Raw genomic sequence first — 27814 nt, forward strand, 5'->3', positions numbered from 1 at the left:
TGGGCCAGTGTAGACTATGCAAGGTTCAACAAGGCAAAGTGCAAGGTCCTACACCTGGGTTGGGGCAATCCCAAGCACAAATATAAACTTGGTACAGAATGAGTTGAGAGTGGTCCTGAAGAGGACTGTAGATAGATGAGAAACTCAATATAAGCTGGCAGTGTGTTCATGCAGCCCAGAAGGCAAACTGTATCCTGGGATGCTGTGGTGGTTTGGGAGTTACCCCCTCACCACAAATTCACCAGACTAACTCATCCAGCTGGAAGTTAAGGAATGAAGCTATATTTACTATGTGGCACAAATATGCAAGCATATACACTATAGATACACATATTTACAACTCTTTTCACAGTCAATGATCTCATTTCTCTCATTAAAATATTCCAATTGTCCTCAAACCAGTACAGATGCATAAAGAGGGCTGTGGCCAGCAGATCAAGAGAGGTGATTCTCCCCTTTTACTCTGCTACTGTGAGACCCCACCTCGAATACTGCAGCCAGGTCTGGTATCCCCACCATAAGAGGGACATAGATCTGTTGGAACAAGTCCAGAGGAAAGCCACAAAGACAATCCAGGGGCTGCTGCACCTCCGCTATGAAGATAGGCTAAGGCAACTGGGATTGTTTAGCTTGGAGAAGCTCCAGAAGGACCTTTCAAAACCTGAAGGGAACCTACTGGAAGGCTGGAGAAGGACTTTTTACAAGAGTGTCCACCAATAGGACAAGGGGAAATTAATTTGAAGAAGAATAGGTTTAGCTGTTAGAAAGAAAAACTCCACCATGGTAAGACTCTGAAGTGGATTGTCTAGAGAGGTTGTAGATGCCCCCTCCCTGGATATGTTCAAAACCAACAATGAAACAATTAAACAATTCTGACATAGAGATATAAACAGGGGTGTGGAGTCATTCATCAGTCTTCCTGCAATCCTGTGCTATTTTGATTAGGTTTGAATAAATTGCAGAGATGTAGACTGTGTTCATAATGCCAATGGTGGAGTGAGAGGGATTGTCAGCACTGGGCTATCTGAAAAGCACAGGTCGGGTGTCAGGTAGATGAACCCCTTCTCTGCTGACCTGAGAAATATCATCTTCAGAGGCAAGAAATGTCTATTTTGTTGCCTCATTCTAGCAGGTAATGGTGTTTTAGGCAGCACTTGCTAAGATTTGGAAGGAACTCAACTTACCAGCTAATAGCAGAAAGAAATGTGTGAAAAGAGGAAACGAGTCTTTAGAGACCAACTGTTTTTACATTCCTCACCCTCTCTGACATCTGCACCTGTGCTTGTGGGGAGTGTGCAGGGTATTTTTTAAATTAAGTTGATGCTGCACGACTGTGTGTCACTGAAGGCATGACCAAACACTGGCATTCTGCTCTTCCAAAGCTCTCACACATAAAAGTGGCCTTCCTCTAGGCCTAAAGTGCACACTTTAAAAACATCACTACATATATGCCTGTTCTTCAGTGACAGTTAATGAGAGCTCTCTTCCTCTCTCATGAAGAACAGTATCATCTTCTTTCCAGTTCATCTTTCTGCTGCTTTTGAACAAAACCACTCAGTGCAGCAAAGATTGTTTTGTCCTCTGGCAATAGCAGCCATCTTCTTGTGCCTCTATCTCAGTTTGGAAAGCTGATTATACCTGTATACAACACACTGGGCAGTGTTTATGTTACACGTATTTAAAGATGAGTTTTTGGAACAACCTTCTGCTCACTGCAGTTAAAACCACAAATTTTGGGAATATGTGTACAGAGAAGTTCCTGAAGTTTGGTTGAGTTGGGTCTAAAATATCATCTGTAGAGATATAAAAGCAGAAGAGAAGTGGATGAATGCCTGTTGCTGAGTTTTATGGTAAAGCTTAGGAACCTCATTCCTCACTGTGCTGGGTACTGTCCAAAGAAACCCACTAGAAAACAATGAACAAAAGGCTTTTCTGCCACAAAGAGCTTACAATTTAAGAGACAACAGGGTGGAGAAAGACAGTGAAGCATAAAGAAATAAACAGCTGCCTCTGAATTCAGAGGAGACTGGTACAGTTGTCATTGCTGGTTGTTTAAAAGGAAGTGGATAAGAGCAAAGTTTCAAAATCCCCTCGTTCCCTGTTCTATGAGGAATAAATGTATTTGTGTGACATGTCAGTATTGATAACTGTATCTTGTAAAAGCTGGTATAAATTCCCCTAAATAATGAAATCCATATATACCCACACTGCAGCCTTTGCCATTGCTTACATTTTTTAGGAAGGAAAAGAAAACTGTTTGTGCTGCTCAGTGAACTTTCTTCTGCAAGTATCTTGAGTCCTGGGACTTCAGCCTTGCAGGAGTGATCTCTACTACATCCACTGTAGGACTGAGTGCCTCAGCCCTTTGAGTTCTATGACCTCAGGTGATGTGGTTTGTTGATGAGACTCAAGCAAACAAGTACATGTATCACAAGACTGGCTTAGCCAAACAGGGAGCATGTGACTGAGCTGCAATGCAAAAAGAACATATCACAGTGTCACAGTATCATCAAGGTTGGAAGAGACCTCATAGATCATCAAGTCCAACCCTTTACCACAGAGCTCAAGGCTAGACCATGGCACCAAGACAGAAGCAGAAGCAGACTACAGAGGAATATGCAAGTTGCACAGGATGGCATGGGTGGCAGTTGGAAAGCAAAAGTTCAGCTAGAACTTAAACTTAACACTAAATGTCAAGCAGCAAAAGAGCAAATGAGGAAAATGTAGGCCTATAGCTAAATGTGTTGGGTAAATGAATGGCAGCAGGTATAAATAAGAGTGATGTACTTGACAACTCCTTTGCCTCTGTCTTCTCCAGCCTTTGTGCCTGGAAACAAGTTCAAACAGGAGAAAAACTACTTGTAGGGGTGGAAGAGGCTTCTGTAGTGTTTTTTTCAGCTAATTGTCCTTATCATGTACTCAAGCATTTCTCAGTGTTGATTTGTAGAACAGTCTCAATACACTGGTATTATGCTCTTCTGTGAACTGCCTTCTAGATCAGTGTTGTTGTTGAATTACCAACTGCAGTGTTGCTTTAGCCATCCTGGATAAATAATCTGAATTTCTCAGACATTATTATTCATAAAGAATAGGTATGCTGCTTAAACAGCAATTAGACTCTCACCTTCTGAGGTTATTTCTCTCTACACCATTTTTCCACTGGCAAAATACTGACACTACAATGTATGCAAGTCAGCTTGGAGGTGAACCTGATGAGATTAGGTCTTAAATAAGCTGGGTTCTCACTGAGTTTTAACATAATACTGCAAGTGCCTGTGACTGCTTAAACTCAGACACACACACTGCTGTGATTCATTGCATGTTCAGGATGTGGTGCAATGGTGAATGTTTTGATTTTATCTACATCATAAATGCAGCTGAAAATTCATTTCACTTCACAATTTTGCTTGATCTAAATTCACATAGTATATAGGAACAAAATAACTCTGAATATCTTAATGAAGTTGATTAGAAATTAGGATTAACATACTTAAATTTTAGTGTGCCATAGGCACTTATAATTCATTTCTGCATGGTAGAACAGGACTGGTTTTTGAAGAAAACAACTCACTTGGTACAGTCATTCATACAAAAGAAAACACAGTATTCATAGAATCAACCAGGTTGGTAGAGACCTCCAAGATCATCCAGTCCAAGCTAGCACCCAGCCCTATCCAGTCAACTAGACCATGGCACTAAGTGCCTCATCCAGGCTTTTCTTGAACACCTCCAGGGACGGTGCCTCCACCACCTCCCTGGGCAGCCCATTCCAATGCCAATCACTCTCTCTGAGAAGAACTTCCTCCTAACATCCAGCCTATACTTCCCCCAGCACAACTTGAGACTGTGTCCCCTTGTTCTATTGCTGGTTGTCTGGGAGAAGAGACCAACCCCCACCTGTAATTCAGAAATGCCTCTTTAAATACTTCAGCTTCAAAGGATTTTCACATTTCCTTTTCAGTCTGAACTGCAGCAGCATCCATACCCACAAATGTCATAATGAATTTGTCTCATAAATTAATTTAATTTTCTATATATTGAATGGAATTTCACACCTGTGCCTCAGTTCTAATTTAAATTCCCAGAGACTCAAATCTATTTGATAGAACCAATACCACTTTATAGAGTGCCCTTCCCTCTTTCCCCTTCTTTCCCAAAAGAAAAGAACCAGATGTAGAGAGAGGAAAGGTAAGCACACCCAAATAATCTCACTCCAATTTGGAAGTTAAAAGAAGAAGAGTTTAACAATAAATAAGGTATCTGAGGTAGGGAAGATACAAAGGTATAGGGAAGTTAAAAACAAGATACAAAATGAGTAAATACAACCAGATTTTGATGGAAATGGCTTCGTCCGCCTCGTGGGTGATGGCCACGTGGTAAAACAAAGAGAACCAGGAACAGGAGGGTGATGCTGGTGAGCAGTGCAGAGAGAGAGAGCAGGAAGCTCCCCTGCTTTTATGGGCCTTTAGACAGGAAGGGGGAGTGGGCTAACCATCACCTGGTAGTGTTCAGACCCACCCCTGGGGAGGGGTCAAGACCACCTAGGTTCAATTTCAAGGTCACTCCCCCTGGAGAGTTAACCCTGTACTACCTGAGACTTCTCTTAACTCTCAAAAGGAAACATAACTGTGGCTCTTGAGTCCAGCTAAAGGTACTACTTAGCCTGGAGATCTTCTTAGTCTTCATTTTCTAACCTCAGCAGGTGTAGTGGCTACACAATAAAGTAACTGCTTTAACATCTCAAAAATATGTTGTAAAAGTAACTGTATCACAGCACCTAAAGAAAGGAATACTTTTCCATCTCAAAGGATGTGAGCACCCCATTTGCAAAAATGGTTGGCAGACAGAACAAAAACTGTATTAATTTTTCGCTGCATCCTGAAAGACCAAATGCAGAAAGGTGTCACATCACTGTCACAACGGATCACTTCAATTGTGGTGCTCAACAATGCTGTGCAACTGCTATGACTGCACTATGAAACTCTTTTCTGGTACCTTCCTATTTTTAACTGTCAGTGACATTTCAAGGGAATTCTAATTTTTTTTTATACTAACAACATTCTTAGCAAAGAAAAATTGAAAAGATCTTGACTGTTCTGGTTTTGCGTTAAGATTTTTAGAGAGGGAGGAAAGGAAGCATAAAAAACAGATTTAATTAGATCAAGAGGTCATTTACATAAGAAGGAAACCAATGCTTTGTCTTATCCACTTCTATTATCAACAAGCAAGCACAGAGTTTTAAAGACTTGTGTTCTGCCAGACCATGCTTTATAAATATCTTTTCTTAATTTCTCACCTTCCAAACTGTCTACAAAATTGTTGAGCTTGTTCCCACAATGGCAGCAGTTCCTCTTCCTGAAAGCACAAGAATTCTCCTAGATATACTAATGCAGCTGGTGCTGGATTTAGATGTGGGGATCAGCCACTTTTACAGCAGGTACAGTCTGATGCCAGAGCTGTGTTTGATAGGTGTAACGAATTGAAGGGGTAAGGAATCCAGCCTCGCCTTCTGAGTGACATAAAACTGAGATCAACTGATTGCAGTTTATTCTATTCAGGGTTTCTTCAGACACTCACCTTTGGCTGTCAGTAATAGCACTACAGAAGCTGAAGGTGCTCTGAGTTGTAACAGACATCACAGACGTTTCCCTGTTTCCCTGTTGTTACTGCTCCTGGTTCTCTGCCATCCCTACCTGGATTCTCAGTGGCCTGACCTTTAATAGACTTGTCCTTTTGAGGCCTACTAGTTCCTGGAGCCCTTGTTTTCTTCTACAGATGAGAAGGCAGGAGGCAGAAATGAGGAGTCTTTTTGATGTGTAGTAACCCAGTCAGTCAGTGCTAGTTTGGCAGTAAATGCCCACAGAGAGATCCTTGAGGTGCAAAAGATGCAAGCAGTCAGCTTCCTGCCTGGTTCTCTAAGCTTTGAAGCTCTTCCTGTGGGGCTTCCCCTTGCATTTCAAGGCTGTAATGTTTCCAGGGAAGTAAACTCCTCACATTAATGCCAGCTTCCTCCTGCTGTAGCTCTGACCTGTTAGATTGGTCTGTCTTCCACTCACACATGCCAAAGATCATCTAATCTTTCCCTCATGACATCAAGGCTGGCTAAGAAATGCATGAAATATGATGCCCGTTATGACACTTAGAGCTGAACTGTCCTTGGCAGCTTCTCTTAGTGCAGTATAATTTCTACATACCTCTGAGGAAAAAGAGTCATTGGGAGAGAAAGAGTGACTATTTCTCTGCCAGGATTTCTAGGAAGAAAAGTGCAATATGAATCAAGGGGTAAAAACTTTGTTTCAAATAGAAGTTGTGAAGAGGTCGATATTGGAATCAAAAGGCATGATTGTGGCCTTGCCTACTCATTTTACACAGCCTCCAGCTGAATGACACATCACTTGTCATGGCAAAGATCTGGAGAGCCAGGAGACTTTATTACAAATGATCCCATCATTTCAGTCAGATTACTTTGAGGTTTAGCTTGCCAGCACTAGTAACATTTTGGATACATTTAAGGCCCAATTCTGTTATTTCTTCCATTCCTGACTCTCCCTAAACTCCAGAAGGATTATATAAATGCCACTCAATAGACTTTGGCTTGTAGTCAGCTCAGCAATTGAAATCTCCTATAATTGTATTTTATAGGAATAGTTTTACAAAGAAATCATAGATCACTTTGCAGCCTTTGATCCTCTTTGAGCAAGAGAGAAGCAGAATATTGCAAATATTAAGTTCTTTGTACCTTCTGTTAAGTAAGTTTTGGCTGCACTAAGTATGGTAAACATGATTGCTGTTTTCTTCAGTCGAGGTAGATGACACCCACTTCCATCCTCCTGTTTACTGAACCAATCATCTCTGTCTCCTTCATGGGTATAGAAATTACATTCAGGAAGATTTGCTACATTTTCTTCTCAGGGTTTGAGGTAAGACTGTCCAGACTGTAGCTTCCCAGATCTTTTTTGATCAAGTGGAAGCAATGTTTGCCAAAACAGCCTTCTGCTGTCCCTGCTTGACTTACCACACATCAGGAAGGATCATGGTCTACGCTTTGCATTCGCCCTGGAAGATCAACCATTATTCTGTGTCCTGGGTTAAGGTGGATCCCTCCCCCGGTAGAATAAACTCACCACAACACAAGACTTTTTTTGAAAGTCAGGGAAAGATGAAATTGTATTTCTTAAAGTCTAAGTTTAACAGTATACAGAGAAATAAACTACTAGAGAAAAAATATAACAACCTTAAAGAAGATGGGGAAGGGGTCAAGCAGTGACAAAGCAGCAAAAAGCAGCAGCAGCCAAAACAGCAGCCGGGGAAGATAGCAGGCAGGCGCAGCTCAAGCAGCAGAAGGCAGCAAGAGGGGAAAGAACAAGCTGTGCTTCGAGGCATAAAGCTCCTGATGCTCCAGTGAAATTATATTAACTTATCCATTGTTGCCATTCTATGGCCTATCCCTGGAATGTTCACCTCTACTCTATGTCTGAGCTAGAAAATCAGCTCAAACAGCCACATTCTGTCCTCTATCTTTATAAAGGGCATAGGAGATACTATTTTGACTGTAGTTCTCTTAAAATCAACAAGACTGTTCATGTGTTAAAACTGGACAGTTCATTCCTGAAACATATAGCAGTGGAAAAAAGTAGTTTTAATCTGTTTCAGACAGTCCACTCTTTCTCTGACTGGAGGGGCTGGGCTTGATGATCTCTTTGGGTCCCTTCCAACCCCTAATATCCTATGATCGTTTGTATCAGTGAGAGCTAAGTCCTCTTGAAGTCACGCAGCCAACATTTCACCCTGGGAAATTTAGTGCAAATAGTGCAAAATTTCATCCCACATAATTCCAAATCTAATGTGTGTCTTCTAATTACTGATAATACATCCTGAATCATCTTTCCTATGAGGACAGGCTGAGGTTGTTCAGCCTGGAGAATAGAAGGCTCTGTGGAGGAGACCTTTACACAACCTTCCAGTATTTGAAGGAGGCTACAGAACAGCTGGAGAGGGATCTGTTATGCATGTAGCGATAGAATGAGGGGTAGTGGCTTTAAACGAGAAGAATCTTGATTTGGATTAGACATTAGGAAGACATTCTTCCCTGTGAGAGTGCTGAAGCACTGGAACAGGTTGTGCAGAGAAGCTGTGGAGGCTCCAGCCTGGAAGTGCTGAAAGACAGGTTGCGTGGGGCCTTAAGCAACCTAGCCTAGTAGGTGGTGTCCCTGCCATGGCAGGGTGATTGGAGCTACATGATCTTCCCTTCCAATCCAAACGATTTTATCATTCTATGGATGAGTTGCTAAATGCTTCAAAAGCAAGTATTTATAGCTAAGTGCAATTCCTGAATGTGCATAAGAAGATCAGCAATGCTGTTCAGCAAGAAGAGCAGACTTATGTAATTTTATGAAATGTTGTTCAAGACTTCAGAGAATAAAATGAAAATGCAAATTAAGGTGTCCCTAGCTGACAAGGGGAACATGCATGCTACCAAGGACAAACACTCTGTCTATTTTATGTGCAGCAAAATTAACAGACTTCTCACTGGGTGCTAATATATGTGGAATTGAAAAAAGAAATCAGGAATTTCTGTATGTGGCTGGTTTGTTTTTTCATTCTATGTCCTGTAGTCATCAGAGGTTTCACATTCAGGTACTTTATTGATTCAAAGGGGAGATTGCCTAAACCTAGTGTAAGGTATCACTGTTTTGGACCTCTGCCATTTGCAAAAGTGTTTCCATCTTTTCTGGATCTGATCAAGCTTGTTTGGCAATCAGCATTTGGTTTATGTACTCATCTTCTTCAGTTTAATAGGTCTTTCTTCTCTCTCTTTTTTTTTTTACCTTTTATTTCATGTATTAGCAAAGTTTCTGTTGCAGAGCCCTGTGTTGTGATAGTGATTCCCTGCTAGACAAGAGGTCTTCAGTCTTATTGCCTATTGCATGAGAGATGATATTTCAAGCCTTGACTACCAAATGAGACAGCTTAAATGTTTCACTGTGTGGACTGAAGATATGGAGTTTTATATTAAGTCAAATCTGCTCAAAATGTTGGCTTTCATCCAGAGGCCTCTTCCAACCTGGTTGATTCTATGCTTCTATGAATCTATGGAAAGTTTGCCTGATTTTTGGAATGCCATCACAGAAAGCAGCAGATTGGTTCAGCCAGATTGAAACCTTTGTGCTATATTGTGCTTATCTCCAGATTTAAAGCAGGAAAACAATTGTAAACCTAATCATGCAATACATCTTTATTATTGCTATCATTTAGAAGGCACAGTTCTTAATAAGTCTTGCCAAAAAGCCACTTGTCCTTGGAAGTTTTTGCCTAGTTCTCTCAGTAATGTTGTTTTGAGTGGTTAGACTGTGACAAACTTGCTCCCAAAGCTGTACTCTCAACTTTTCTAACTTTATTGTATTTAATTTCACTTTAGATATCTGTTACACCATCACATTATCACTTGATTCCTTTTAAAGAAAATTATTTTTCCTGGAAGAAAATGTTAACAAAACAAAATTATACTTTAAATTTCTGGCTTTGTCTTGCTCCTATTGGAATATTTTGTGGGTCTCTAATATGTAGTTACCAGTTTAACTTTTGCCTGTGTACTTGTTTCTGCCAAAGACATTTGGAAGAGTGCGAGCCATTTTCTACCTCGCATTCCAGACTATTCAGGTGACTTCTGTCACCAAAATCCCACAATTTTTGTGTTAAAAGGATTCAGATCTTTTCCAGTGCTGCAATTTTCCTCCTCCAGTAAATGACAACTCTGACTCCAGAGATTTCATTTGGTAGAGGCTGAGCTCATGATCTGTATTTTTTCATATCCTCAAGACAGCATTTATCAGACAAACATTCAGAGCTCATGGGCTCAACTGAAGCCCCAGCCTTAGCCCTGGAGCTCTGTGCAGCCTTTTCCATAGAGACCAAGGCAGCAACAGTCCCACTGGCACACTGCCACACTGAACACCCAACAGGGCTTGTAGACTTCCTCTTGCAGCAGTGAGCCATAAAGCACTGTTCTCGTCTTCCTGAGAAATGGATCCTTGTTATTATGCTGAGCTGTGAATAAATGATCTGTTCTCATCTGAGGGAAACATCTCCTTATTCTATCTTCTCAACCCTTTCTTTTAGTCCCTTCTCTGTACCTCCCCTTTTCTTAAAAGGGTTTAACTACAAACCTGGTAGTAATTAATATCTCATAATCTTTTACCAAATCAGCAGCTCACATATTGAAGCTCACTTCAATTTTTTTTTTCCAAAAATACTTCCAAACAGTTTTCCAAAGTGTGATGTTGACTTTCATACTTCTCTTTCTTTTCTTTTTGCTGGTCTTCCTGGATCCACAGAGCAGCTGCAAGAAAATACATACCAACTTAGAGAGTGTGCTTCAATGCTTTTGAACAAGATATTTCCTCTGTACTTGATACAGGCTGGGGCCGGAGTGGCTGGAGAGCAGCCAAACAGAGAGGGATCTGGGGGTGCTGATTGATACCCACCTGAACATGAGCCAGCAGTGTGCCCAGGTGGCCAAGAGAGCCAGTGGCATCCTGGCCTGCATCAGGAATGGTGTGGTCAGCAGGAGCAGGGAGGTCATTCTGCCCCTGTACTCTGCACTGGTTAGACCACGCCTTGAGTACTGTGTTCAGTTCTGGGCCCCCCAGTTTAGGAGGGACATTGAGATGCTTGAGCGTGTCCAGAGAAGGGCGACGAGGCTGGAGAGAGGCCTTGAGCACAGCCCTACGAGGAGAGGCTGAGGGAGCTGGGATTGGTTAGCCTGGAGAAGAGGAGGCTCAGGGCAGACCTTATTGCTGTCTACAACTACCTGAGGGGTGGTTGTGGCCAGGAGGAGGTTGCTCTCTTCTCTCAGGTGGCCAGCACCAGAACAAGAGGACACAGCCTCAAGCTATGCCAGGGGAGATTTAGGCTGGAGGTGAGGAGAAAGTTCTTCACTGAGAGAGTCATTGGACACTGGAATGGGCTGCCCGGGGAGGTGGTGGAGTCGCCGTCCCTGGAGCTGTTCAAGGCAGGATTGGACGTGGCACTTGGTGCCATGGTCTAGCCTTGAGCTCTGTGGTAAAGGGTTGGACTTGATGATCTCTTCCAACCTTGGTGATACTGTGATACTTCTGTACTTCAACAGAGCATGTGTAAAGCATAGTGTTTGCTGGTGGTCTAAGTCAGTCCTGAGGGCTGAGCCTTATAACTGAGCATGGGAGCAAAGCAGAAAGGCTTATCTGTGAACAACAGACTAAAGTAAAACAAACACCATAAAACATGAAATGTCACAAATTTATATTGTCCCTAAATGCATTTGCAGGGAGCTGTGGTGATGGTCCTAGCAGGAGGTACCTGAGTCTACGCCCATACAACCAAGTCACTGAAAGCAACTGCTGAAGTGATCCAGGGTTTGGATTCTGACCCATAAACCTGTAAGTAAATTCAGGTAACACTTCTGAAGATCAGGAGGATATTTGTGGGCCTCTGTTGAAGAAATCTGCTCTAAAAAATGCTTAGAGGAAATTATGTTAGAAATAGGGTCAACAGAAGAAGCAGGAAGGAATAATTATATTGGTAAGATGTGACAAACAGAGATGAGAGTAATACCAAACATTTCATTTAAATATATTTATTTATATATATATGTATACATCTCAATACAATTTCCAGTGTAATAGCCTGGTAAATGAGAAGCTGCAAAGAACTTATCCCATAATGCTTGTAAGCAAGACTAAGGCATACATACACTGGCAGAAGGTGAAACTTGTCCTGCTTCTCCCACTGCACTTGTTTGTATTCCACTTCTTCAGAGGATTTGTACATTTTCCTTCCCATAAAGCAGTGCCACTTGGAGTGCAGATGGTTTCTCTGCAATCCAAACGCACCAGCAGATCAACTAGATGTCTATTATTCCTTTATTACTCCACAGAGTAGTTGCTGTCAAGTACATGCAAGCAATCCCAACCATCTGTCTGCTGCTCAGAAACAGCTTCCAGAGGTACTTCTCAAGCCCTCTTTCCTTACTAGTTTGTCTGGAAACTTCATTATCAATATCTAAAATACCTCTCAATGCAGAAGTTGTTGGTTTGGTTTTAATTTCAGTTCTCATTCTCCCTCCAAACTTTTCCCCCCCTGATCTTCCTCACCATCACACTAATTTGCATTTTCACAGCGAAGAACCCATTATAACACAGTCTTATTACAGATCATGGTCTGTGACAATATGATTCCCTCCATGGCAACAGAGCCCATAAAGATGAAAATTTTAATCTTAACAAGGCAGGTCCCATCCTGAGAGAGGTGAATCAAAGGAGCTCTGCAGAAGTTAGTGGAGATTCCCTGCTCATGTACTTCTGAATGAAGCCTGCTCCTGCTAGCAGTGGGTGTTAGAGACTGATCTATTTTACTATCTTCACCATGTTATCAAGTTGTCTCCTTTTTTTAAAGAGCTAATTGATATTACTCTACAAGTTCCACAATTTAATTAGGGATACTGTAATTGCTTCAAGAAAGATTCTAGTTCATGTATTTAAAACATGAACTTAGGAACTCTTGTACTTACAGGATAGAAATTTCAAGGTGATTTTTTTAAATTCCATTTGATCTGTGTTTTCTTAAAATACACTACTTTTTCTACTGAATCTATAATTTTAGGTTTATTTCTCCTTGTTCCTCTTCCCTTTTTCTTGAAGCATTTTTGGTCTTATACTGAGGCCTCCTCAGCTAGACAATGAGATGAAAAGTGGAATCGTTGCCCATTCATTCCTTGATGTCTTTAAAAGAGAGACTGGTTTTGATAGAAAGGTAATCAGAAACTCTACTTCTGATTTTAAAGGCCTGATTGAAAAAATATCCTCACTAACATAACTCAGGAGTTTAGTACAGGTGAAGAATTCATGCTTAACATGCATGTAAGTGCCCAGAGTTTGCTCTCAGGATCCATCTTTCACTCCTGTTTTGTGAGTCCTCCAGATTGAGACCTTTATCTCTGCTTACTAACTGTGACTTCTGTTAACATCCAAGCTATCCCATGATCTAACTTCAGATAGCTCTTAAATTAGCTTATACTATTAAATTAGCTTATACTATTATGCAGGGGGAGTAATTTACTACAGTCACTTACTGTATTGTGTGTCAAGGGAGATAGGGGAAGCATCTTTTGTTCAATTGTGCATTGACATCATGGTGGCTGCATTAAGGAAACAGCCTACTGCAGACTCCCCAGCCACACTGAGTTGCAGTCCTGTTGGGCATCACAATATTTTACACTGTAGCTTCTCAGCAGGCTCCACCATCTGATTAAAATGTTACTGCTGCTCTCAGTGCTAGAATATAAACTGGGGGATGCTCCCTTGGCCAGAGTGCCAGGAGAGTTTGCAAATTGTACTTGACAACTGGCCTGTAGGAATCGTTCATTACAGATAAAGGGAAACAACAACTTCTGTGCAGCTTGGGATGACTTCCAAGCTGACAGGGTTTAGGGCTGGGCACTAGACGAGTGACAGATGCTCTCGATGAACACCTCTTGCTCCTCAAAGGGAAGAGAAAGTGAATAAGGGGAAGAGATTGATAGGTTGAGAAAGAAAACTAAACCAGCTTGAATGAAAATAATAACAACAATAACATCAAATAGATGCAAACAGATACAAGCCAATATCCAACAGCTAATGGCAATGATGTTACTACTACCAGTGATGCCAGGGGCAGGAACTGGGAAGACCCAGACTGGGCTTAATCAGCAGACAGGAACTCAATTCAGGAGCTGGATTTTGAAATTGGATTCAGGAACACGGAGATTGGGATCAAAGGCAGAAGGGACAGAGTCCTCGTTGGTTGGACACTGACTAGTGAAGAAGAGACTTGACCTTGGTGATCCCTCAGCTTTATCCTGAAGATGATGTCCATGGGATAGAATCCCCTTGTTGGTCAGTTTAGGGTCACCTGCTCTGACTGCTCCTCTCCACAAGTGCCACCTCTCAATTCCTGCACCTGGGGCACAAGGTTTAGCAGTGCCCTTGGTCTGCACAGGAGCAAGTCTAAGCAAGAGCCTTTCTGCAGCCCAGCCCTTGGCAGTGACTTTAACCACCAGCATTATGACTGATAGGGCCTGCCACCACCTGTGAAAACCTGCCATGAACTCCATGTTCATGACAGAAAGTGCTGTCACTGAGCAGAAACTGAGCTGAGAACTGAAATCCTTGAACAGAATTGGTTATGTTCTAGCTCAAACCAGGACAATAGTGGAACTGGTTTGATTGGAAAACATTCAGAATCAGTAGCTGTTCTCTGTGTATGCTGCAATATAATTTATTTGCAACAAAGAGGTGCAGAGAGGCCTTTCTCTTTTTTTTGGTCAATCTGGAATGGGCAGGAGGGGCTTTGGGTTTTGCATGTAATGAGCAATGCTGACTAGACACACAGTCAGAATTCCAGTGCACTGCAGTAACGCAGCTTATACACAAATCTCTTCATGGCTTCAGCACTTATGAGGAGACCTGGGGACTGAAACTGATGCCTTAGTAAAATGAACTTGCTTGAAATTGTGCTTACAATAACATAGTAGAATTAAAGTAATTAAATATTCATTTCCTTATTGTTGGAATGCTTCATGGATTACTGCACTTGGGAACTTGGAGGAAAGGACTTCTTCTTCAAAGAAAAATATAAGAAAAAAGAGAAGATAAAAGAGAGTTGCATATCAGCTGGTGTACAAGTAATTTCTAGTGCAGCGTTGTCCAACCAGTCCTACCCAATGTCTTCACAGAGAGAGTGATTTGCCATTGGGAATGGGCTGCCCAGGGAGGTGGTGGAAGGTGCAGGGTTCTACACATTGGCCACAACAACCCCAAGCAGTGCTACAGGCTGGGGACTGGAGAGCAGCGAGGAAGGAAGGAACCTAGGGGTGCTGGTAGATGAGGCAGCAGTGTGCCCAGGTGGCAAGGAGCGCCAATGGCATCCTGGCCTGTATCAGGAACAGTGTGGCCAGTAGGACAAGGGAGGTTATTCTTCCCCTGTACTCAGCACTGGTCAGGCCATACCTTGAGTACTGTGTCCAGTTCTGGGCTCCTCAATTCAAGAGAGATGTTCAGGTACTGGAAGGTGTCCAGACAAGGGCAACAAAGTTGGTGAGGAGCCTGGAACACAAACCCTATGAGGAGAGGCTGAGGGAGCTGGGGGTGTTTAGCCTGGAGAAGTGGAGGCTCAGGGGGGACCTCATTGCTGTCTACAACTACCTGAAAGGAGACTGTAGCCAGGTGGGGGTTGGTCTCTTCTCCCAGGCAACCAGTGACAAACAAGGGGACACAGTCTCAAGTTGTGCCAGGGGAAGTATAGGCTGGATGTTAGGAGGAAGTTCTTCCCAGAGGGAGTAATTGGTATTGGAATGGGCTGCCCAGGGAGGTGGTGGAGTCACCATCCCTGGAGGTGTTCAAGAAAAGCCTGGATGAGGCACCTAGTGCCATGGTCTAGTTGATTAGTTAGGACTTGGTGATAGGTTGGACTGGATGATCTTGGAGGTCTCTGGCAATCTGGTTGATTCATTGATGTAGATTGAAGTTAGTAATGGTAGGCCTTTGCAGATGTATTGTGACATTATACTTAATCTCTGGGGGGCTTCAGTTCAGCACTTTTCTGGAGCATTATTACTTTTTAATTATTATTAAGTTGGTGGTCAAGAGTTTGTGAAGATACCTCCTCAGCAGTCAAGTAGTACCTCCTCAACCAGACATCGAGATGAAGACTGAAATTGTTGTCCATTCACTCCTTGATATCTGTAAAGCATAGAGGGGTTTTCATATAAAGCCAACCAGAAATTCTGCTTTTAATTATAAAGGCCAGATTGCCAAAATGTGCTCCCCAACACATCTCAGAACTTGAGTGTAAGTGAATATTTCACACCTGCTGAATCAGTCGGAATGACATCACCCAGAACCTGACCCTCACCATTCCCTGCGTGCGTGCACAAATGACTTACAGTAACTCTTCACTTGAAGTGGTGAGGCTCAAAGTTACTGCTGTTACCTCCACTCAAGGTCTCAGCATCACCTGTTTGGGAGCTTCTGTTTCGAGCACAAGCCCTATGAGGAGAGGCTGAGGGAGCTGGGATTGGTTAGTCTGGAGAAGAGGAGGCTCAGGGGTGACCTTATTGCTGTCTACAACTACCTGAGGGGTGGTTGTGGCCAGGAGGTTGCTCTCTTCTCTCAGGTGGCCAGCACCAGAACGAGAGGACACAGCCTCAAGTTACACCAGGGGAAATTTAGGCTGGAGGTGAGGAGAAAGTTCTTCACTGAGAGAGTCATTGGACACTGGAATGGGCTGCCCGGGGAGGTGGTGGAGTCGCCGTCCCTGGAGCTGTTCAAGGCAGGATTGGACGTGGCACTTGGTGCCATGGTCTGGCCTTGAGCTCTGTGGTAAAGGGTTGGACTTGATGATCTGTGAGGTCTCTTCCAACCCTGATGATACTGTGTGATACTGTGATAATCTGCAAACATTTGGGAGACAATTCTCTTTCCTGTTACTGTTTTGAGGCAGATCGAATTGCAACAGACACGTAGGATCGCGGTGGTTTTTAGGTGCTGTCCCTGGAGAGACGCTTCCAGCGCTGGGGGCTGTGAGCATTTCTCACCTCATTACACGGTTTGGCAGGTCGTGAGCTCCTAAGGGTTAACCGAAAGTCAGCGGTGATGCTGTAATCCTGCAGGACCGCCAGCACGCTGCACTGTTGTTGTGTCAGAGCAGGAGGTTTGAAGGAAGCTGTGCAAGCTCCAGCAGCTGCTTCAGCCATGTCTGCTGTCATTTTGGGTCTCTGCTCCTAACAACATGGCTGACGCAGCAGGTAAAACAGATGCCTCCCACGGGGCGGGTACGAGAGGAGATCCTTGCAGTCCATAGCGCACCAGAAAACGCAGGGCCTCTGAGAAGGAGCCCTCACCTGCTCAGAGACCTCACACGGGGTGTCAGGAACGTGTGTCCTTGTTGGGGGAGGGGGGCGGGGAAGGAAAGCAAACACCCCTGTTTGACAAACAGCCCTCATCCGAGCTGTAGTGGTGAAAGCGAGGCAGATAAACCCAACTGCCCTCTGCCCTACTTCTCCTCCACTGTAAGCTATTAATTCTCCAGAAAAATAACCAGAGGGAGCACTTTTTCCGCAACGTTGCTGCTTTCTGAGATCTGCAGTGGCTTCGTCCTTACGTTGACATTGCAACCATCTGGTGTGAACGGTTTGAAAGGAAGTGGGGCAAATCCACCCTCTAGGTCCCAAAGAAGTACTGTTGAGCCATGCTAGTTTGCCCTTTCATTTTTCCAAAGACTATCTGCTTTAAACTGGGGAAAGCAAAAGCAGTGTGGGATTGCAAGAGCTGGGCTTAACTTTGTCTCCATTTGAAGTGGTGTAGTGTGAGCTCAGGTATTTTTACAGTTCAAACATCCAACACACTCAGTCACACTGAACCTTTGCAAGATTAAAAAACAGAACAAATGAGTAAACCACTCCAAAACTGCTGTTGTCTTCTAGGCTGAGAACCAAGACACAGAAATGGGTGAATCCAAAATCACAACATCACCTATGGCTAGGTTCTGGCCCTGAACTCTGGATTACTCTTCTATACCTCTCTCCAAAGGTACTGACACCCACATCAGAAAAAGCTGTATTTTCTCATTTTTTCCCCCGTTGTAAATCTCTGTGTCATGGAATACACTAAGCTTTGTTATAATCACTGAGCAAGATACACAGTAGGCCAAGGGCAAAGCTGAGACAGCAACCTATATATTTGAGATTCATCACTCACATGTAATGAGCCAGAGCATCTGCTAGTAAGGGGTCTGGTGTGAACTGTCACATTGGCTTTCCTTCCTCTGGGGGGCTTGGGAGATGAGAAACTTCTCCCAGTCTCACTGGGAGAAAAAAAGCCCAGAAAGCCCCACAAAGATGTCCCTACTAGATGACAGTGAAAAGGCAGCTTTCAGCCTATTAGAGGAGCTGGTAATGGATGTTTAGGGAACCATAATAAACAAGGTAAATGTGCTCTTCCTGTGGTGTACCTTTCCATCTTCTAACAATAGGTGATGAGGGATTTTTAGATTTGTGGCTCACATCCAGGCCATCACACTTAACAGGGCTCAACAGACCATTCTAGGAATCACTCTCGTCCCTTTAATCAGTTTTTCCTTTTGACCTCCACCACATCCTGTGCCAGTGAGTCCCACTGCTTCATTCTGAAGTTCATGGAAAAACACTTCCCTTCATGACTTTCTTAATCCTGAAGCTTGATAATTTCCACTGGGAGCCTCTTGCCTCCTCCTTTTTCTGAGAAACAATGAAGAGTTGTTCTGCTTGCTATTCTAGATATTTTGGTTATCTGATAATCTCCCTGTGTTGTCTTTTCTCTGAACTAAAGGGTCTCAATCTCTGTCTGAGCAAAACCTTACAATGTTCTGAACATCCTTCCTCTCCTCCACTGTTCCTTTTCCAGTTATGTTATAATACTTATAGGTTAGAATGATTCACTATCCAGGGTATCAATGTATTGCTTTCTCTTGTATTCTTTGCTCTCATCCTGGTAATTCTTCTGAATAATGCTAGAGATTCCCAAGAAATTACTGAGAAACATTCACAGAGGAAGGAGGAGGGAGGCTTCCCATCATGTGTACCTCTTTAAAGACCAACTGAACTATTTTTAACACAAGAAGAAAACATCAGTATGTTTTTCATGTCTTTAGCCCCTTCACTGCTGACTGAACCCTAACCCCAAGATTTGGAGGGGCATCATGGAATGAGGGATATTGTAAATAAAGAAGATGGGGAAGAACAGATGGAATTAGTGGTGTTGCAGCCCAAGCACTGATGGGTGGGAGTAGGAAGAAAATGCAGACTGGAGTAGGGAGACAGGAGCAGAAGAGCTCTTGGTGAGGAAGAAATTCTTCCCCATGAGGGTGGTGATGGGCTGATATGGATTGCCCAGAGAAGCTGTGGAGTCTCTAAGCCTGGAATTGTTCAAAGCCAAGTTGGATGGGGCTTTGAGTGATCTAATCCTGTAGGAGCTGTCCTTGCCCATGGCAAGGGGCTTGGAAGTGGATCATCCTTAAGGTCCCTTTCAACCCAAACCAGCCTATCATTCTATGACTATAATTCTATGATCTTTCATCTCACTTGGAAGGAAAAGCAGATTGGTTAGGTCACAGCATTTTGCATGGCATGACTGGGCAGGGATCAAATAGATTACAGATATTGCAACAGCAAGGACTATTGTACTGAGGGTTTATCTGACACTGACAATGAACATGCACTGGAAAATTCTCCAGTGGCAAACAAAATGTTTGCATACTTTATGGCTGATTGGAAGCTTCACTTATTAACCATTCTTTTAAAATATTATTTAAATAAGGGATAGGATTCTGGTGATTTGAGTTTGTCAATATTGATGTGTAAGTTAACCTGCTCACTGTCCAACTGTAATTTAAAAGTGGGGCTTTCTTCCAGCTGTTTCCCTGGCTAAGAGCAGCATGAAGCTCATTCACTGTGATTCATGGCTGTGCAGGTGACTGACCTTACTATCAGGAGGTGAAGCTCAAGTGTAGGTCATATCATTGCCTCTCTTCTAGCCTCCTTAGAAGCCCCCCAATAGAAGGGGAAGACACTAGGAAGTACACAACAAAGTGTGCTGCGATATCCCAGGACACCCTACTCTGACCCTGAGGTGAAAGGCACAGGGCAGGCCATGCATTATCTTTCAGCAGCTTATCAACCAGCCCAGGGCGATGAAAGCAGAAAAGCAACTTAAAGCCATCCTAATTTTCCTGTTCTGCCCTACTGATTTCTGTTTTGGGAGAGGAGGGGCTGTGCCTGAAGAGGATCAAAAGTTTCCTCCCGTGGGTTTATCACAGAAACACAGAATAATTTGGGTCAGCAGGGACATCTTCAACTAGATTATATTGCTCTAACTTGGAATGTTTCCAGGGTTGGAGCATCTGGCACCTCTCTGTGCAACATGAGCCAGGATTTCACCACCCTTAGTGTAAAAAATTTCTTCCTTAGACCTCTGAATCTCCCTCTTTTAGTTTAAAACCATCACTGTTTGTCTTGTCACAACAGGCCCCATTAAAATGTGTGTCCCCATCTTTCTTATCAGCCCCTTAGTACTGAAAGACCACAATAAGGTCTCCCAGGATCCTTCTTTTCTCCAGGCTTAACACCCCTAACTCTCAGTCTGTCCTCACAGCAGAGGGGATCCATTCAGTTTGTCAGTGCCCTTTTACTTTCCTGAGCAAGGACTGCAGAGATGAGCATTTCCTGCACTCAGCAGCTTCCCCTGTCTGCCTTATGAATGAGTCTCATCATAGAATCATAGAATCAACCAGGTTGGAACAGCCCTCCAAGATCATCCAGTCCAACCTAGCACCCAGCCCTATCCAATCAAGTAGATAATGGCACTAAGTGCCTCATCCAGTCTCCTTTTAAACACCTCCAGGGATGGTGACTCCATCACCTCCCTGGGCAGCCCATTCCAATGGCAAATCACTCTCTCTGCAAAGAACTTCCTCCTATCATGCTGCTGCTGGAGGTCTCAAGGTGTGACAGTGTTGCCATCAGAACTTCCAGACTATCCATAGCTTTCCTGTAATTTATGCACCAAAGTTGCAGTAAATCTCTAATTCTATTCACTATTAATAACTGTCTTGGGGAAAAAGGACATGAAATGAAAAGTCTTTATCGTTCATCTGTATATTCATGGAGCTGCTCAACTGGGATGCATGCTTAGACAAGGAATGTTTCATATGTAAGAGGCAAGCACTCCCGGCCAGACAGCACTTTTAGTTCTAGCTCTAAATTCCATTCTTAGTCATAGTGGTGCTGCACCATTTCTGTCTCATTAATTGGGATAAGAGAGCAGAATTCAGTCCTTAATATAGCATTTGATAGTCCTCTTTCTAGGAAGGTGATTAGTGCAGGAGGTCTGGCAGCAACCATCACTAAGAAAAAGCTGAGGTACAGCTTGTGAGCTACCACATCTCCTGCTAGCTTGAAATGCTACCAGCAAAAGTGTGTGACCAGCAGCACACGGAGAAGGGACCTAAAGAGGGGCTGGCAGGAGAAGTTTTGTCATATCTGTAAAGAAATTAAACAAATGCTTTTCACAATTGTAAAAAGGATCGTCCCAGCAGCATGAAACTCACTCTCCTCTCTTGTCTGCACATGCAGATCACCTGTCCTTGAGAGACTTTAGCCCAACCTGCAGTTGTAGCTGCAGCACAGCTTAAGAACTGAAGTGAATTAACACTGATCTCTACTTCAGGAAGAACATTAACCTCCCCAGACACACTGGACCAAATCCATAACATCACTTAAGTTACATCAGGCTTAATTTCAGCACAGATATCTGCACTGGCTTTAATAGCAACAAAACTTTCCCCTTACTTCCAAAGTAACGGTGCTAAAATGAATCAGGTCAAAGGAGACTAAATGCTGGACAAAAACCTTGATCCCAGTTCAGATTTTGCCTGCTCAGGGACAGGGTTTGGCTGGCCATGGTAATCATGGGGTCATTACAGTATGCTCCAGACATTGCATAACTGCTGGTTTAATTTACTGCAAATGTTATTCAAAGCTGAGGATTTAATTCTTCTGAACAGTAAAGTTTACAGCTGAGTTAATCTCCTCTTCATAAGTCACTGTACATTATCTTCACAGAAGTCAGGGATATAATCTTGGGGTTTTGCTATTCACAAGTTTGGTAGTTCTGTTTCTCCCTTAATATTTTTTAGATCTGCCTCTTGAACATGCATGTTGTGTGCATGTACATCATCAATCACCGGAACATTTTCCAAGTCCACCCTCAGCTCCTCTGATATCTCTAGGTATCAGGTATCATTTCTGGATTTGTTCTTAGAGAGAGTACCAGCTTTTCATCCCACACCATTTAATTGTCCCATCAGAGCAGGAACAATTCTTTTAAATTCTGACTCACTTAAAACCTCTTATACTGAAACACAGAACTGCACAGAACCAGAGAATGGTGGGGGTTGGAAGAGACCTCTGGAGATCATCTAGTCCAATCTCCCTGATCAAGCAGGGTCATCCAGAGCAGGTTGGGGAGTCTCCTTCTCTGGAGAGATTCCAAACCCACCTGGACATTAGACATTCTGGGCAACCTGGTTCAGGGCTCTGGCAACCTCACAGCAAAATTTTTACTCCTGTTCAGATGTAACCTCCTGGCTCTGTTTGTGCTCATTTCCCCTTGTCCTGATACTAAGCACTTATGAAAAGAATCTGGCCACATCCTCTTCCCCCTCCCCCCTTTAATTATTGATCAATATTGATAAATTCCCTGCTCAGTCTTCTCCAGGCTAATGCTCTATTCCTTTCCAAAAGTACTGGCAACATGAAAAAAAGAGGCTCTTGGCAAGATCCTGCTCTTTGGATTGCCAATGCCATCTAAAATGGACTCCTTACAAATGACAGCAACTGTCTTGTATAGATCAGTGATTATTTTTTTCCTCCAGTTATCAGCAGTATTCAACACTTGGCACTGCTTTACCCATCTTTCATCTTCAAATGCATTGCCTGCATGTACAAATGGAGCTGATTAAAATCCTTTACACAGCCACAGCTGTAGCATGAGACTGTGTGAATGGAAAGGAGGAGGGAACAGGCCTACAGTCCTCTTACTTCTAACAAACCCAAACCTGCAACTTTTGTGTGAAGGTCTAAAATCTGTTAATGAAGGTACTGACTCATCTGTTCTTGAATCAACCCTTCAAATGAGTTTTAGTGCTCTGTAAGTGCCAAGAAAAGAACTTTGCCTCTTCCAAAGCTGTGCCCAAATTCTGTTTCTTCCAGAGCTCAAACAAACTGAAAAGCATTTCTGTGGAACAGTGGTAGGAGCATTCTGGGTAATGATGGGTGAATAAATGCACTGAGCATCCTGCTTTCCTTCAGAATTCCTACCTACAGTACCCTGTAGTGAATATTTACATTTCAATACACAGTTTGCTTCCTCTGCTCTTACAGAGCTATGTTGTTTGAGCCCTGGAGCTGCCCGTAGAGGCTTTGGGATTTACTCAGGATGCAAGTATGATTTAAAGAGGGAGGTTTGGTTTATTTCCCTGCCCCAAAACTGTCAGGAATATAACTCCTTTGCTAAGCAAATAGTCAAAGATGCCTCTTTCTTGACAAGTCTTCTGAAGGCCATGGCACAATAACACTATTTGAAGTTATTTAATTTATTAAATATGATTTCATGTGACAGGTATGAGTTGATGCTTTTAATAATATATGCTATGGGATGCAAAACAGTGCAATAGCTCTGCTGTCACCTCTAAATTCTATTGGAAAAATATAACCTTGGGTTAGGGTGATCTCTGGCTTGTTTATCATGACACTAGTCAATTAATTGAACAGAAAGAGAAGAGACAGTGAAGACTGGGTGATATCAGCATTGGATTTGTTCACAGAGGTTTACAAATCCACATGAAGGGTGTCACAGATACTTTAAAATGTATGTAAATGGTGATTAATGATCTATTATAAAAAACTGTTAACCAACAGCAACTAACTCGGATGCCTTCTGAGCACTCAGTGACATGAGGTGCATGGATTTGTGTCTGTCAGTAGTTAGCCTGATTAGATCTTAACCCTTCAGCATTATAGAAGGACTAGTATTAGATGCTGGGCTAGAGGGGGAGTGCGTATACAGGAGTGTATTCTAGGGAAAAAGCACATGTCTTGAAGAATTTATAATCTGTGAAGGCAAATTCAATATTGGGGAAAATAAAAAAGTCATGAAGATGGTGTTAGATCAAAACGACAGAAAGAAAACCCCATTAACCCATCAACCTATGCCATTGTGAATTAACTAAGGTAAAATGATGCAATCTTTTAAACATATTTTAATAAATGTTTAAAAAATCAATTCAATTAAAAAAAACCATAAAGAAGTGTAAGTTACAGCTCCTCCACAAGGACCCCTTCCATTCCTCCCTTGAATAACAAACAAGTCAGAACTCCAAGGGGGAGCATAGGTTGCATGAAGAATTCACCTGAGAGAAGCACCATAAAGTTACTTCAATAGACATGCATGCAATTGGCATAAAGTAAGTGCAGCTGTGATGCCTTTGTTTGTAGTTCTTTTACTAAAGAACTGGTCTACTTTAATAAGTATGGAACCCTTTGAAGTTATTACTTGGTACAGGCAGTATTAAAGCAGACAAACCTCTCCTACAGTAGTCACAGTGCCTATATGAAAGACAGATAACTGTGAAAACTGACCTCAGACTGAAGACATCTGAAGACAATGTGCTTTAATTTGGAAATAAAAAGGTAAAGCAGCCTAAGCATTATATAAGACACAGAATTGACAGGTAAAGTTTAGCTTATTGTAAGCAGGCATGCTAGATGTTGGGGTTGAATCTGGAGCATTTTCAAGTAAGTAGAAAGATTCTCCTTGTCTTCAGTGGTGGCTGGGTTGGGATTTTAAAAGGCTTATAGTTATGGGAGATGCATAAACCCTTTATGATATTCATTAGACTTCCACTATCAACTGCTGAAATCACTTAAATCTCTCTGCATTAGCTACACCTTTTTCAAATGGCTCTACAAAGCTCAGATTTCTCTTTCCCTTCTTTGCACCATTTCTTTCCCTTCTCTGCACCTCTCTGTAGGATCTATTAACATTTCAGAGGTTTTTTTTTTTAACCTAGATCCAATATAAAACTCAGAAGCACTTTTATGCTGGCCATGGCACTGTAGTATCACAGACACAGAATGAATCACAGATTGATTTGAGTGGAAAGGGACCTTAAGGATTATCCAGTTCAAATCCCTCTGCCATAGGCAGGGACACCCCCTACTAGACCAGATTGCTTAATGCCACATCCAACTTGACTTTGAACACTTCCAGGTTTGGAGCTTCCACAACTGCTCTGGGCAATCCATTCCAGTGCCTCACCACCCTCACAGAATCATAAAATGGTTTGGGTTGGAAAACGCCTCCAAAGGTCACTTAGTCCAACCCTGCGGCAGTGAGCAAGGACATCCTCCTTTAGATCAGGTTCCTCAGAGCCTTGCTGAGCCTGACCTTGAATATCCCCAAAGATGAGGCCTCAACTATCTCCCTGGGCAACCTATTCCAGTGTTCCACTACCCTCATAATAAAGGACTTGCTCCTAATGTCCAATCTAAATGTACTCTAATTTAAAACCATTTCCTCTTGTCCTATCACCACAGGCCTTTGTAAAGAGTCTCTCTCCAACCTTCTTGTAGGCTCCTTTCAGGTACTGGAAAGCCACTATTAGGTCTCCCTCAGTCTCTTCTTCTCCAGGCTGAACAACCCCAGCTCCCTCAGCCTGTCCTTGTAGCAGAGGTATTCCAGCCTCCTCATTTTTGTGGCCCTTCTCTAGGCCTGCTCCATCAGGTCCATGTCTTTCTTGTGTTGAGGGCATCAGAGCTGGATGCAATACTTCAGATGAGGTCTTAGTAGAGCAGAAGATGAATTTCTTTCTAATGTCTGATCTAAAACCCTAAAACCAGTTTCTTCCAGTTCAAAGCCTTGTTCTGTCACTGCATGCCTTTGCAAAAACTCCCTCCCCAGTTCTTCTGTAGCCTACTTCAAATACTAGAAGGCTGCACTAAGGTCTCTCCAGAGTTGAAAAACTCTAACTCACTTAGCCTGTCTTCACAGGAGAGGTCCTCCAGCCCTCAGATCACCTTTATGGCCTCCTCTGGACCCACTCTAACAGTTCCAATGCTGTTGTTCTACTCTATACAAAAATGTAACACTCAATAAATCATAGGAAGACAACCTCCATGAGGTCCCATACAGAGGAGTGAGCAGTAGGTACATTGCACACATGAAAAGTACTTAGCTTTTAATGCTGGTGTGAGCAGTTAATTGCACTGAAATAGTTTGTGTGTGGAAATGGTAAAATAGAAATGCCATCTTTTATTTCAAATGGTGAGAAAATAAATCTCTGAATAAAGCAAGGTAAAATGTTCTTTGAAGTGTTTAGATTTGTTAGGAGTAAAAATAGATGATTGTCAAATGTTCATCAGTCTTCACTGGTTTCCATGGAACCTTTTCTGCAAGAAGCAACATTTTGGGTGTTCAGAAGACAGTAGAGGCACTTCACTTCCTGACAAAAGGCAACACATCCCTGCTTTGCAGTAAAATTTGAGCAAATCTAAGATGTGGCATGGAGAGTGTTACTAAACCTGCCTCAGGTACACAGAAACATGGAACTGCTGTGTTCCACCTGGTATGCTTTTTAATAGGGGGTGAAATTTATTTAACTTACTTCATGTATGAACTTTCTGGTGACAACATGAAGAAATTCAGTGCCTTGGAAACCAAACTGACCCCTTTATTGTGAGAATTAGCTATAGAGATGTTGCAGTGGAAGCTCCAAACTTCTCACTGCAGCTGAAGCTTTCTTTGCTGCATGCTTTTGTCTTTGAGTTTCAGAAAAGTTGCAACAATTCTTTTTTTCTAGAACTGGAGCCCACAACAAAAGAAGGACATGGAACTTTTAGAGCAGGTCCAGAGGAGGCCACAAAGATGATCTGATAGCTAAAGCACTGCTCATTTGAAGATAGACTGAGTTGTGGTTGTTCAGCCTTGAGGGGAGAAGGCTCTGGACAGACCTTAGACGAGTCTTCCAGTCTACAAAGGGGGCTACAGGAGAGCTGGAGAGGGACTTTGTAAAAAGGCATGTAGTGATGGGACAAGGGGTAATGGCTTCAAGCTGGCAGAAGGTGGTTTTATATCAGACATTAAGAAATTCTTCCCCATGAGGGCGGTGAGGCACTGGAATGGATTGCCCATAGAGATTGTGGAGGCTCCAAGCCTGGAAGTGTTCACAGCCAGGCTGGACGGGGCATGAAGCAACTTGGTGTAGCAGGAGTTGCCTTTGCCCAGGGCAGGAGGCTTGGAATGGATCATCCTTAAGGTCCCTTCCAACCCAAACCAGTCTAACTGCATATTTACATTTAAACTAAACTAAAATATATATAACTGATGAAATTGGAGGTTATTTTTTCTGAAAAAAAAAAATGTAGAAGCAATTCCATAAACTTCATCAAAGCAGTCCCTGACTCTTACCAAGATAGAAAATGTCACAATTCAGCTCAGGTTAGAAATGCCCTTTATGATTGCATCTCTTCTACTGAAGAAAGAAATTGATTTTCTTTCTTCATACCCTAAATAAAAATTTAAGAGATGTCAAATATAAAGGAGTAGATCAATGCTTTCTAACTACAGGGCCTGCCTGCCATAGCTGGTTACTATGTTTATTTCTAATTGAGAGCATTTAGCTCTCCTGAAAATGGTCGTTCTCTTCAGCCATCTAAACACACAGGACTGGTTTACAGACTGATGATATTAAGTATCTGGAGTTGCCATTGATTACGTGCCTGAAAATTTCGCTGCTAATTGAAGCTTAGTGACTAGCTTAAAGATCCTGCTTGTTGGCTTGGATACTTGAATACAAATGCCTTTTTTTTAAAGGAAAAATGGAGAAACCGAGCTGTGCTGGTGTCCAGGGTTAATACACTCCATTTCCACAGGCACCTCTCATTCATACAGATGGGAGGGAAAGTAACACCAGAAAACCCCAACCCTCTGTGTTGAGATAAGGAGTTTAATGAGATGGTATGCTGCAGTTAGCCATTTTTGCAGAAAAGCACAGCAAAATGCAGACCTAGCAGCAGAAGCCAGCAACCTCCTCCCACTCTACAGCCTGCAGCCAGCCCAATAGAAAAAGACAAAACACCCCAAAACCAGAAGCAGCAACCACAAAACATGAAGCTTCTCATGTTACAACCTGAACTTTGAGCCCCGTG

General features: G+C 42.7%; 1 long non-coding RNA gene across 1 annotated transcript; it reads right to left on the reverse strand.

Moving 5' to 3' along the window:
* Nucleotides 1-1290: 1290 nt before the first annotated feature.
* Nucleotides 1291-4414, reverse strand: LOC135184720 (uncharacterized). The gene is made up of 3 exons (XR_010306138.1): nt 4327-4414; nt 2231-2469; nt 1291-1793 (listed from the first exon to the last, which is right to left on the reverse strand). It is a non-coding gene; the product is annotated as an uncharacterized LOC135184720 (long non-coding RNA).
* Nucleotides 4415-27814: the final 23400 nt, after the last annotated feature.

This window comes from Pogoniulus pusillus, chromosome 21, assembly GCF_015220805.1.
Source record: "Pogoniulus pusillus isolate bPogPus1 chromosome 21, bPogPus1.pri, whole genome shotgun sequence".
In the NCBI taxonomy this organism is placed as follows: Eukaryota; Metazoa; Chordata; class Aves; order Piciformes; family Lybiidae; genus Pogoniulus; species Pogoniulus pusillus.